This window comes from Echeneis naucrates, chromosome 16 (assembly GCF_900963305.1).
Source record: "Echeneis naucrates chromosome 16, fEcheNa1.1, whole genome shotgun sequence".
In the NCBI taxonomy this organism is placed as follows: Eukaryota; Metazoa; Chordata; class Actinopteri; order Carangiformes; family Echeneidae; genus Echeneis; species Echeneis naucrates.
In genome coordinates this window covers 15,292,605-15,303,184 of record NC_042526.1, presented here as the reverse complement: position 1 = coordinate 15,303,184, position 10,580 = coordinate 15,292,605, and the positions used below count along the sequence as shown (strand labels likewise).

At 37.6% G+C, this 10,580-nt stretch overlaps 1 long non-coding RNA gene across 1 annotated transcript; it reads right to left on the bottom strand.

Annotated features, from left to right (window-relative positions):
• Nucleotides 1-4,533: 4,533 nt before the first annotated feature.
• Nucleotides 4,534-6,792, bottom strand: LOC115056911 (uncharacterized). Its single transcript, XR_003841836.1, has 6 exons — nt 6,728-6,792; nt 5,948-6,012; nt 5,692-5,740; nt 5,345-5,489; nt 5,124-5,213; nt 4,534-4,654 (listed from the first exon to the last, which is right to left on the bottom strand). It is a non-coding gene; the product is annotated as an uncharacterized LOC115056911 (long non-coding RNA).
• Between the last annotated feature and the right edge of the window lie 3,788 nt (nt 6,793-10,580).

Below are 10,580 nucleotides of genomic sequence, written 5' to 3'. Positions count from 1 at the left end.
CCTTTTCTAACTAACAAAAATTAACAAAAAAATCTGAAACAGCAGTGTAATGCCAACATTTAAAAGAGGAAAGGGAAACGTAATCCCAAGCGCCAGTAAAGTTTGTCTATCAGTAGACTAAAGTCTGAGAAAGTCTATGTATCAAAGCTTTCATCTCAACCTCCATCCAAAGTGCTGAAATGCATGTTTTGTAAATAACTAAAGCTGCTGAATATGAAGATAAGCCCAGTTTAATCACTGATTTATACTTTACTGACTCCATAACTTGCCAGAATGCCATCAAACTAACTGGAATCTCAAATATGGGATATGTAATGCTGCAAGCATTTTTGGATGAGGATGTGCAAGAATCACTCTGAAGTCTGTTTCCCAGTGCTGTGCCTTGTTAGGCCCCTGTTTTTTTTTGTTTTTTTTTTAAATAATAATCCCCCTTTTTTATTATAAGTTTTTTCTTTTTGTTCATTACATTTGGATCTGAAATGTTAAAATAAGATGGTTGAATGTATTTTAAGCACAAAATAAACATGATGAAATTGAATGTTTTATTTGTGATCTTGTTTTGTTTATAAGAAAAAGAGAAAAAAAAAATCAGAGCGTACAGTGAGTTGGGTGTACAAAATCATGCCAATATCCAAAAGATTCATGATTTTAAAATAAAAAAAAAAAATTGTGATACAAATATCATTTAAAAACAAAGATCATCCACAAAAAAAATTCCCTTCATAAGAAACAGGTTGTAAACAACTATTTAAGTTTGCATTTTGTATCATCTTGTCATTGATAAGTGCCTTTGGCCTTCAGTAAGAAAATGTCAAAGAAAAAGACAACGCTTTTTCCCTTGCAGCAGTGTCTTTGAACCTGACTTACGTTTCTAGAAACAATTTTGGATTAGTGAGTTTCTTTTCACTCCTCAAGGAAAACTGCAGCACCCCCTCCTGGCTTTGACACAAATAGACTTTGTTTCTCCATGGCTGCTCTGTGTGCGTCAGGGAGGTAGTACGCTTCTCTCACAGCTTGTAGGAAAGACTCCACTGTCTCAGAGGGAACCATGGAGACGGCACAGCCGCCCCAACCTGCCCCTGTCAGTCGGGAGCCAACAGCCCCCGACTTCCTGTAATCGAGAGAAACAAGAACAGCACAGGTCAGCGTCAGTAAGTCCACCCTTTAACACAACCACAAATTTTGGATGAATGTGGATTTATGAGGAAAAAAGGAAACATGGCAAAGAAAGCAGGCAGAAAATCGTCGTTGTATGTAGGAGTGACCTTTGCCGACATTAAAATCATCTGGAACTTTACCCTTATCCATTGAGACGGAAAAGATATAGGTTAACGGCTCTGCAAGACACTCTTTGACTTCTTTTATAAGAAAGGTATCAATTCCGTCGTGTCATGCGGCGCTATTATTCAACCCTACAATTATTTCTTTAATTACTTCAAGTTTACGTTTGATAAAATTAGACATAATCGGAAATGTACCAAAAATATTATCTGCAGGATTACACTCTACATAAGGAATCTTTTTTGCAAGTGAAACACCAATATTAGCAAAGAAATCATTAATTCATCAATCAATCAATCATCAGCAACAAGTTGCGGATAATCTTCCATGTGTGTTTGATGTTATTTGATGATTCCTTTAATTGTTGAGAGTAATAGTTCTTTTTTGCCAATCTCAGAAGATGATTGTATCTGTTTTTATAGCTTTTATATAATACTAAAGCTTTGAGGTGTTGGCAATAAATACTATTTATAAGATGAATTTTTGTTATTACAAGATTTCTATGATCCTGAGGTAAACTAAGGTTTGCTCATATCTCCACTGCATTTAGGTCTAGCAAAACATTTGTTAAATACTACATTCAGTGAATGAGAAAAACAACTTGTAAGCAGATTCAGCACTTCACATCTATACACTTTGCTCCATGAGACGTCCTGAAGCTCTCTCTTAAACATTGAAATGTTACGTTTGCTGAATTTACGATGGGCTGTTTACTATATTGACCGTTAAGCCTAGTAAACTGATATGTAGGAAAATGGTCAGATAAGTCTGTAACTAGTATTCCACAATGGATTACCTCATTCAAAGAATTGGTAAAAATATTATCAATCAAAGTAGCCGATTTATCATTTACTCTGGTGGGTTTACTTATGACTGGATAAGAGTAATTGGATTAAATGGCACATAAGAAGTCCTCAGTCCCAGAATGCGTCTCAATCTTGAGATTGATATCAAAATCACCCAAAATGAACATTAATTTCCCCTCCTTATTAATAACATCCATCACATTAGCCACACAATCACTGAATTCACTGATAACAGTATTTGGTGGATTACACACAACCTATAATGATTTTTTGGCTTCAACAAGCATTTCAATTCAAATTGATTCAGTTGGCACAGTTTCAGAATTCAAGTACAGATCATGTCTTATCTTGTATTCATAATCGCGATGGACAAAAGTTGATACACCACCGCCCGCTTTCTTCACTCTGTAAGAGTGAACTGAATTGTTCTGGGAAGCTCATATAGACTGCTAATGTTATCAGAAAGCCAAGTTTCTGTAAGTGCTATTATTGGGGAAAGTATGCTCAAGAGATGACAGATAATGAATTAGCTGATCATGATTCTTTACCAAACTCCAAATATTCATATGGAGGGTTGAAAAAGTATGTAATTCTGATGGAATAGAACTTCTAATAGGAATTGAACTGATTTTCACTCATATAGTTACAGGATGGTAAGGTATATGTTTCTGATAGGACATTCGCGTCTGGATCCCAATTGAAGTCATATTTATCGCTATCACCCCTTTCTAAATCAAAAGGATTAAAAACATAATGCTCATTTGTAATAGAAATTGATGCAGTGGTGTTGGTAACAGCAACATAATCGCTATTTCCTAAAGAATGAAAGGGAAACAGTCCAGTACATGTCTGACAAAACCAGTTTGACCATAGATCAATGTTCTTCTTTGTAACAAGTGGACATCGATAGTGGGATATGTTTTTGCAAATACCACAACAAATACAAGTATTTAGCCTTTTTTGCATCTTGCACACATTGATCATGATCTGTTGGTGTCCAAAAGACAATGGCTTAATTGCTACCCTGGGCAGCATTTTAAGATGCTGGCTTTAGAGAGGGTTGACTGTTTATCTTTGTGCCTAAGTAGCTTTACTATCAGGACTCAGAGCAGAGGAACCCAAAAGCACGAACACAGAGACAGCAGTAAGTCCGACAGGCTTTAATCAGTCTTAAAACAGGTAGGGGTCAGAAACCAGGCAGAATCTCTAAAACGGCAGAGACAGGCAGGTAGGTGAAGACACACTAGACAATCTGGCAGAGAGCAGGTGAAAGTGGACTGGTATAAGTATACACTCAAAAAAATAATTCATTGGATGAACATAATTTTACCTTGCCACCTATATTCCATCTAAACGAATCATGTTAAGTCAGTCTATCTTGATTGTGTTAGTCTGATTAAAGTAAATTAAGTTAGTACAACATAATTCAATCATGTTGGATGAACTAATATAGGTTTTGTCTGTTACACTATTGTAAATCTTGTTGGATGAACTAATATATGTTCTGTTATACTAATATCTTGTTTTAGTGTTGTTTTCACTGTTAGTGTAAGCATTATGTTTAATTAAATTACCAAAGATCCACTAACACACATAAAGAACATGCAAAAACAGTTTTAGCACTTGGGTGCGACACAGAACCAACACCCGATGTTTGTCTTTAATGCATGTCTCAAATCCTTGAAAAAATTAATTAAATCAATTTTCTCCAGGACTCATGTTGTTTGTGTCAGATATTAACTAAATGATGCATTTGGGAATGCTGTATTAGGAGTTTGTGTTTACAGTCTTACAAAAATATGTGCACTTCTGTCATTTAACGTTTAATATTCAAGATGCAATATTCATTTTCAACCATTGTCAAAAATGCTTGTAGAATATTTTCCAAACAATATAATTGAGACTCAGTAAAAAAAACAGCCTCAAACAATCTTAACAATGCAATACAATGTTTGCATAACTATAAAAATATGCATTTTATCACTTTAAACACTGAATTATTACAATCAACACATGTGCACCCTTTTCTTTTAAAAGAAAATCAGAAATGGTGAAAAAATACTGTAAAAGAAATGTCATAAAAATCTTTAAATAAAAATAGGAGCCTTCAACAAGATGAAAATCTTAATCTCAGTCATTGTGCAAACTAAATTGTCTGTTGGAACATTTTTCTTCTAATTTTGAACTTTCAAAACAAAAATCTGCATTGGCAGACGTGAATTAATGCTTGAATCAGTCTTCATCAGGCTTATTTACCCTATAAGCTTGTTTTTTAGGAACTGTGCCTTGGATGACAACCTCTGCCCATTCAGCTTCAGCAGAATCTTCTGCAGGACTTTGAAAGTGGATTTGAGCTCGGGTGGGTAGCTCAGGTTCAGACAGTATATCAGTCCGAATAACAGTGCACAAGCCATCGCAGGGTCCCCCAAACCACTGAGGACCTCCACACCTTCAATCAGGACACCAATGTCCTCTGGATCATCTCCAGGCTTTGCACCCTCAGTCTGTATGATGTACACTCCCATCACAGTTTGTTCCATTGAGGAGTTGGCCTCAGTGTCTGTGCTCTATGGAGTAAAATATGACAATAAATACATTTGCTATGAGTCTAGACAAAGTATGGAAATATAATTTTATGAAGAAAAGAAGTACAAATTAAGTTGTACATTTGGAGATGTACAGAAGTAATACAGATGCGTACATTACAAACATGGTACAAAGTGAAATCTAAGGTTGGAAGGCCTGGCCTGCCTTTGTACTAAATATATTAAAATTGTTAATATCATTTTAAGAAATTTAAAACATGAATTCAGGCAATTCTATATCTCTAGTTTTCAACCTTGCAAAAACGTTTCGAAATAGCAGATGATTAAAAACAAGGGCAAAGCAAAATGTACTTTAGTTGTACAGAGTTTTAATGTTTAAATATGCAATATTTATCACCCCTAATTTTTGCTTCAAATTTAACACATCCAGCAAGTAAATATGTGCTTTCTCTGACTGGCTACTTTGTTACACTTGGTGTATGTAACTCACCATATATTGCTTAATGAGTTTTTCATGGTGTTCGTTCAGGTAGACACACGACTTCAGGATGCATGCTCGTCGTGTATGTATTGTGTCATCCTGTGGAAAAAAGGGAACCAGGATTCTTGGAACTTTAGCTTACATACATAGAGATTTATGCTTCTGTAATAGTCATGACAGGGACATAAAAAGTATTTCATAAGCATAGGTCTACACAATTTAATACAAACCTTGGAAATGGCCACCATTATCTGTCAAATTTTTTTCCCAGCTGCTCCACCTTTCCCTTTAAAGAGCTCCATCATATTGGTCGAGCTCGGCAAAGAATGTGGATAGGAGAGGTACAGTTGATATGCGCATGAACTCGTTGTCGATCTGAAAAACACCAACAATACACTTGTCACTCATCCTATTTGAACATCACAACAATATAACCTGTGATGAATGAGCTATATAGACATGGGTGTTCAGTCCACTCCACGTCTTGAATGTGCATGGACAATTTACATATATGCACAGAAAATGTTGGCTTCTTCCATAATGATGATATAGTTTATAATGTTTAAGTAATTTGTACCTGCTACTCTCTCTGGTGTCACAGTGCTTGCACTGCCACATACATGTCACTGAAAGAAAAGAAAAGAAAGAAAAAAAATTCAAAAACATTAGTATATGATAAATAAATATACATTTCATCAAATAGAAAATACCCAATTACAGGGCGAGGGGGTGAGAAGGGGGTGGGGGGGCAAGGCCTAATAAACTACCGGTACAGTGCTACATGCCGACTAGATAACTGGTACACAATGATAATAATAATATTAACAACTTACCATGTTTTTTGAGGTGCATACAAATCTCAGGGCAAGGGGACACTACCTGATTTTGGGATGTATTTCTGGTAAAAAGAGAAATGCAACACACTGTTTCTATAGTGAATAGGGCAAATTACAATATCTATAATTGGTACACTGAAATGTTAAGACTATTACTTAACCTTAATGAAACAATTTCTGTTGGCGAGGACATATGTCTTTATCGAGATCACACATAAGTTACTGCACCACAGCTTTCAAAGCTTAATAGTTTTAACAAATTTAAACAGCCGTTTGCTACCTTCCCAGAACTGCAGCTCCAACTCATGATCGTATATCAGTTATTTAGCCTGGCTCTTCGCTGAAAAATGAGGAGCCATTACAAACGCCGGCAGAGCGACGCTCTCGCGGCAAATCCGAGCCAAATCCCACAACCGACCGCGCACATACACCCTCCCTCCCCACCCACCCACCCACCCACACACACACACACACACACACACACACACACACACACACACACACACAAACAAACAAACATGCTAAACGGACTCCGAAAACTCTAATAGAAAACATGTTGCGGACATTTTTTTTCTTTTCTCAACTCGTTTTTCGGCCACAGAATGAGCTCTGACCCAGTGCCTCATGTAAATAAAAGCTAATGTTAAGCTAAGTTAAGCTAGCATTAACGGTGAGAAACAGTGACTAAAATATGTCTCACAAATGTCTAATGTGTACAATTTATCACTCACGCTTTTCGAATTAATACATTCCTGTATATATATCTGAATTACTTACCTTTAATATCACGGATAGCAAACTATCGCTCGATAGACTCCGTCAACCTTTCCACTCCGACTTCCAGAAATTTCTCTGACGGCGGTGGGCGTGGCGCATGCGCAGTAGCTATCCCTGTCAGAGTCATTGATTTGAAGGACCTCATTCTCATTGGATTGAAATGAATGAATCTAAATCATCTGATTTTTCTTTAATTCATGTTAAACCAACAAGAATGAATCATTTAATGTACATAAACTCAATGAATTAATTTAGAGAGAACATATTTCTGGTTTGTTAATCGAACACATGCCCTGGGTGAGTTTTTTGAGTGTAGGAGACTGATGGGGGAATGGGCCTCAGGTGGGAAGATGGGTGGAGCAAACCAGGTGCAGGGAATGAAGGTGATAAACAGGCAGGTGGGTGTGTCAGGAACTGCAGAGACAGGAGAGAGAGATCAAGTAGATGTGACGGTGACATTTACTACCGTAGGTCTTGGTCTTTTCCCATCCCCGCCGGCCAACAGCTTCCCAGTGTTGTGCGCTCGTTCGATTTCAATGTGCCTTTGATCAATTTTGTTTTTTCCAGTTAGATTATGTCTAATTTTCTTCTACGAAATCAAACCAACTTTCATTAAGTGACTCGGTGATGCCGTCTATGATGATGCTGTTCCTCCTAGATTGGTTTTCCAGATATTCAGCGTTGTCCATCCAGTGTTCAATATCAACTTGCAGGGCTTCAGCATTGGATTGGAGATGTTTAAGATGTTTAATGGTATCCATGGTCACAGATGTTAAAGGGACTTTAAAGCCCTTAAAGCTCTTGTTGCATGATCAGGTCTTCATACAAAGCCTTTTGCTGATCCAAGAGGTCTCAAACAACTGAGAGAAACATACTCTTCTGTCCCATCGTCTGTGTAGACAGTATTTGTGTCTGAACTTCTTCCTGAACTTTTGATTTGACCCACTGGACTCCTGAGGGCAGTGGTACGGCCTGATGAGGCTGCAGTTTTTGCACCAGCACCAACCAGGGTCCATATCGGCTGATAATAGCGCATCTAAAAAAAATTATTTTGTGCACTGAAAAAAAAAAAAAAAAAACATATGTGTGTGTGTGTGTGTGTGTGTGTGTATGCATGGCCTCAGACTGGTTTCACTGGCTTTGTTACATCTTGTTATTCATTTCTCAACACATAATACAATGTTAGACAACAGGCCACTGTACCAGGAAAAGAAAAAGGTGTTTGAAACCAGGTTAATCTCTTTGTTATGAAACCCTCAGGTGGCTCGTTCCCTTTGAAAGCATTACACGCTGTAGAAAATGTAACCACATTTGTCTCGTTTTTCAAAATATGGTTACCAAAGCACAAAAACCTGAGCAAAGAGAGAGGAAGGAATCTTTTAGATCAAACTGTGATCCAGGAAAAAAATGAAGCTTCAGGTGACAAAGACAATACAGACTTTCAAAGGTGTGTTTGCCCATTTCAGGTTTTAACCACATCTAACTCAGTTAACAGCGTTATGAAAACCATTCTCTGCAGCTTTGGACACACAGCACAGGTCATTTTTACTGGGACAATATTTAATATCATTACTCATTCTTACAAATCATGATGCTTTATTGATACCAAGGTACTTTGAAAATTTCAAAGAATTTTTATTGGGACAATAAAAATTATTTTTTTGTGAGCTTCAAACTAAAAATGCAGCAGTTTGACACAGTTTTCCTCAACAGTTGAAATCTGACTTTAGTAAAAAGAATCCCCTCTCCGACATAAACATCTACTGAGACATTTTCATTTCAGCTCGTACCGCAGCCAGTCAGTAAACGTGGTCCGATTATCTTTTTTTATTTTTTACTTTTAAAAATAAACAACTAAAGCAATACAAAAATAATACAACTGTATTTGTAATAGTGAACTCGACAGAGGCAGACAGGCTCGGTTCCTGGTGTCTTTCTGTGCGGAATCTGCGCTAACTGCTGTGCCGCCGTGCTGCCACTTTAAGGGGCAAAGGTTGGAAATTGACGACAGACAAAAGCGCCGAATAAAGAGGGATAAAAATAACACCGGGAATAAATACTTATCACCCGCAAATTATAGACAAGTTAAACTGTGAAGTAATGTGCCTGGACAAACAGATTTACGTTTATTCACACTAATGGCGGCGTACGGAGACCTTCGAAAGTTCCCGGAAGTTAGCATAAGCTAGCCGCAGCTCAATGTATTTGAAAGGAGCAGATTGTCGGAGCCACACATTTTCAAGGTAAAATGTTTAAATAATCGTCTTTCCATATCAGCTTTACATCGAAATCAAATTTGTTCGAGTATTTAAGTATGTTGACGGAATGTCGCCGTCTCGATTCGTAGATTTATAGAATATAAACCGATAAACGTTAAGGCTAGCACACTGGATAATGATAGCAACAGATGCCACAGGCTGATAAATGCAAATTCTGTTCTTAAATATAACTTCATCCGACACAGTTGATAGCGACGTTAATATATTGGGATAGCTATTGTAAACATTTGTCCAACTGTATTTATTTTTATTTCTTCTATATCTATTTCTGCAACTGTGAACGCAAGACTACCTGACAATGACGTCACCCGTATTTATCAAAGCAGCGAACGATAGCGCTGTGAAACGTCACAGATGACGTCAGATGTACTTGTATATAGGACCGTTTGCTTTGATCTGGTATCAGGATAAGGACCGGAAATCAGAGTGAAAGATACTAAGGAAGTATTCAGGGAAAGAGACCACAGAAGCCCACAGACATGGACAATCTGGAGATAGAACAGAAAGACAAGATCGTTAGGAAGAAGAGTTATCAAATTTCTTATCTGCAGCAGACTGAATTTCAGACACTGGAAATGCAGACAGAGACAGATCGAAGGGAGAATTTTCTTACTCTGCAGGAAGAAAATACATTCTTCAAAATTAAGATCAAGCATCTCAATAAGAAGGTATCCCGTTTAGAATTTCTGACAGACATACATAGAGCCGATCTTGACAGCTTGAGAAGAGGAATCGATTGTCTTGTGTCCCAACAGGCTCAGCAACTTAACTTGGATAAAGATGAGAACGTAAGGGCTCAAGAAATGGAGTTAAAGGGGCTAAGTGCCAAAGAGGTCAAATATACACAGCAACAAGAAGAGACGCTTAAACTGCAGAGCCAGTTGGACAAGCTCAAATCTGAGTTGGGTGTAAAGACACTGCAGGAAACTGAGCTGAGAAAGGAGAACACCAGACTGCAGCAGTCTGTCAGTGAAATCCCAGAGATGAAGGAATCACTAAAGCGGGTCTCTAAACTCTTTTCCCAGGAGAAAATTGTAAGGGAAAAAAACAAAGCTTACATCAAAGAGTTAGAGACAGAAAAACTGTTTTTTTGCAAGACAAAGACAAAAATGGCTGCTGATCTGACTCGACTTGAATCTCTGACAGAGAGACAGAAAATAGAAAATGAAAACCTGCAGGCAGAGAATTGTGCTCTATGTGAAAAAATACAAACAATAGATGAGAATAGTAAGAGCCTCATTGCTGAGCTGACAGATAAATATCAAAGACAGAATGAAAGTCTGAAAACAGCAACGAGGGATCTTCAGTCTCAAAGGGTAGAGATTGTTACTCTGCAGGAAAATGAGACAGCGTTGAAAAATAAGAACAAGCATCTCAGTAACAACATAGAATCTCTGAAAGAAATACATAGAGCAGAGCTTGACAGCTTGAGAACAGGAATCGATGGTCTTGTGTCCCAACAGGCCCAGCAACTTAACTTGGATAAAGATGAGGACATCAGGGCTCTAGAAATGGAGTTAAAGGGGCTAAGGGCCAAAGAGGTCAAATATACACAGCAACAAGAAGAGACGCTT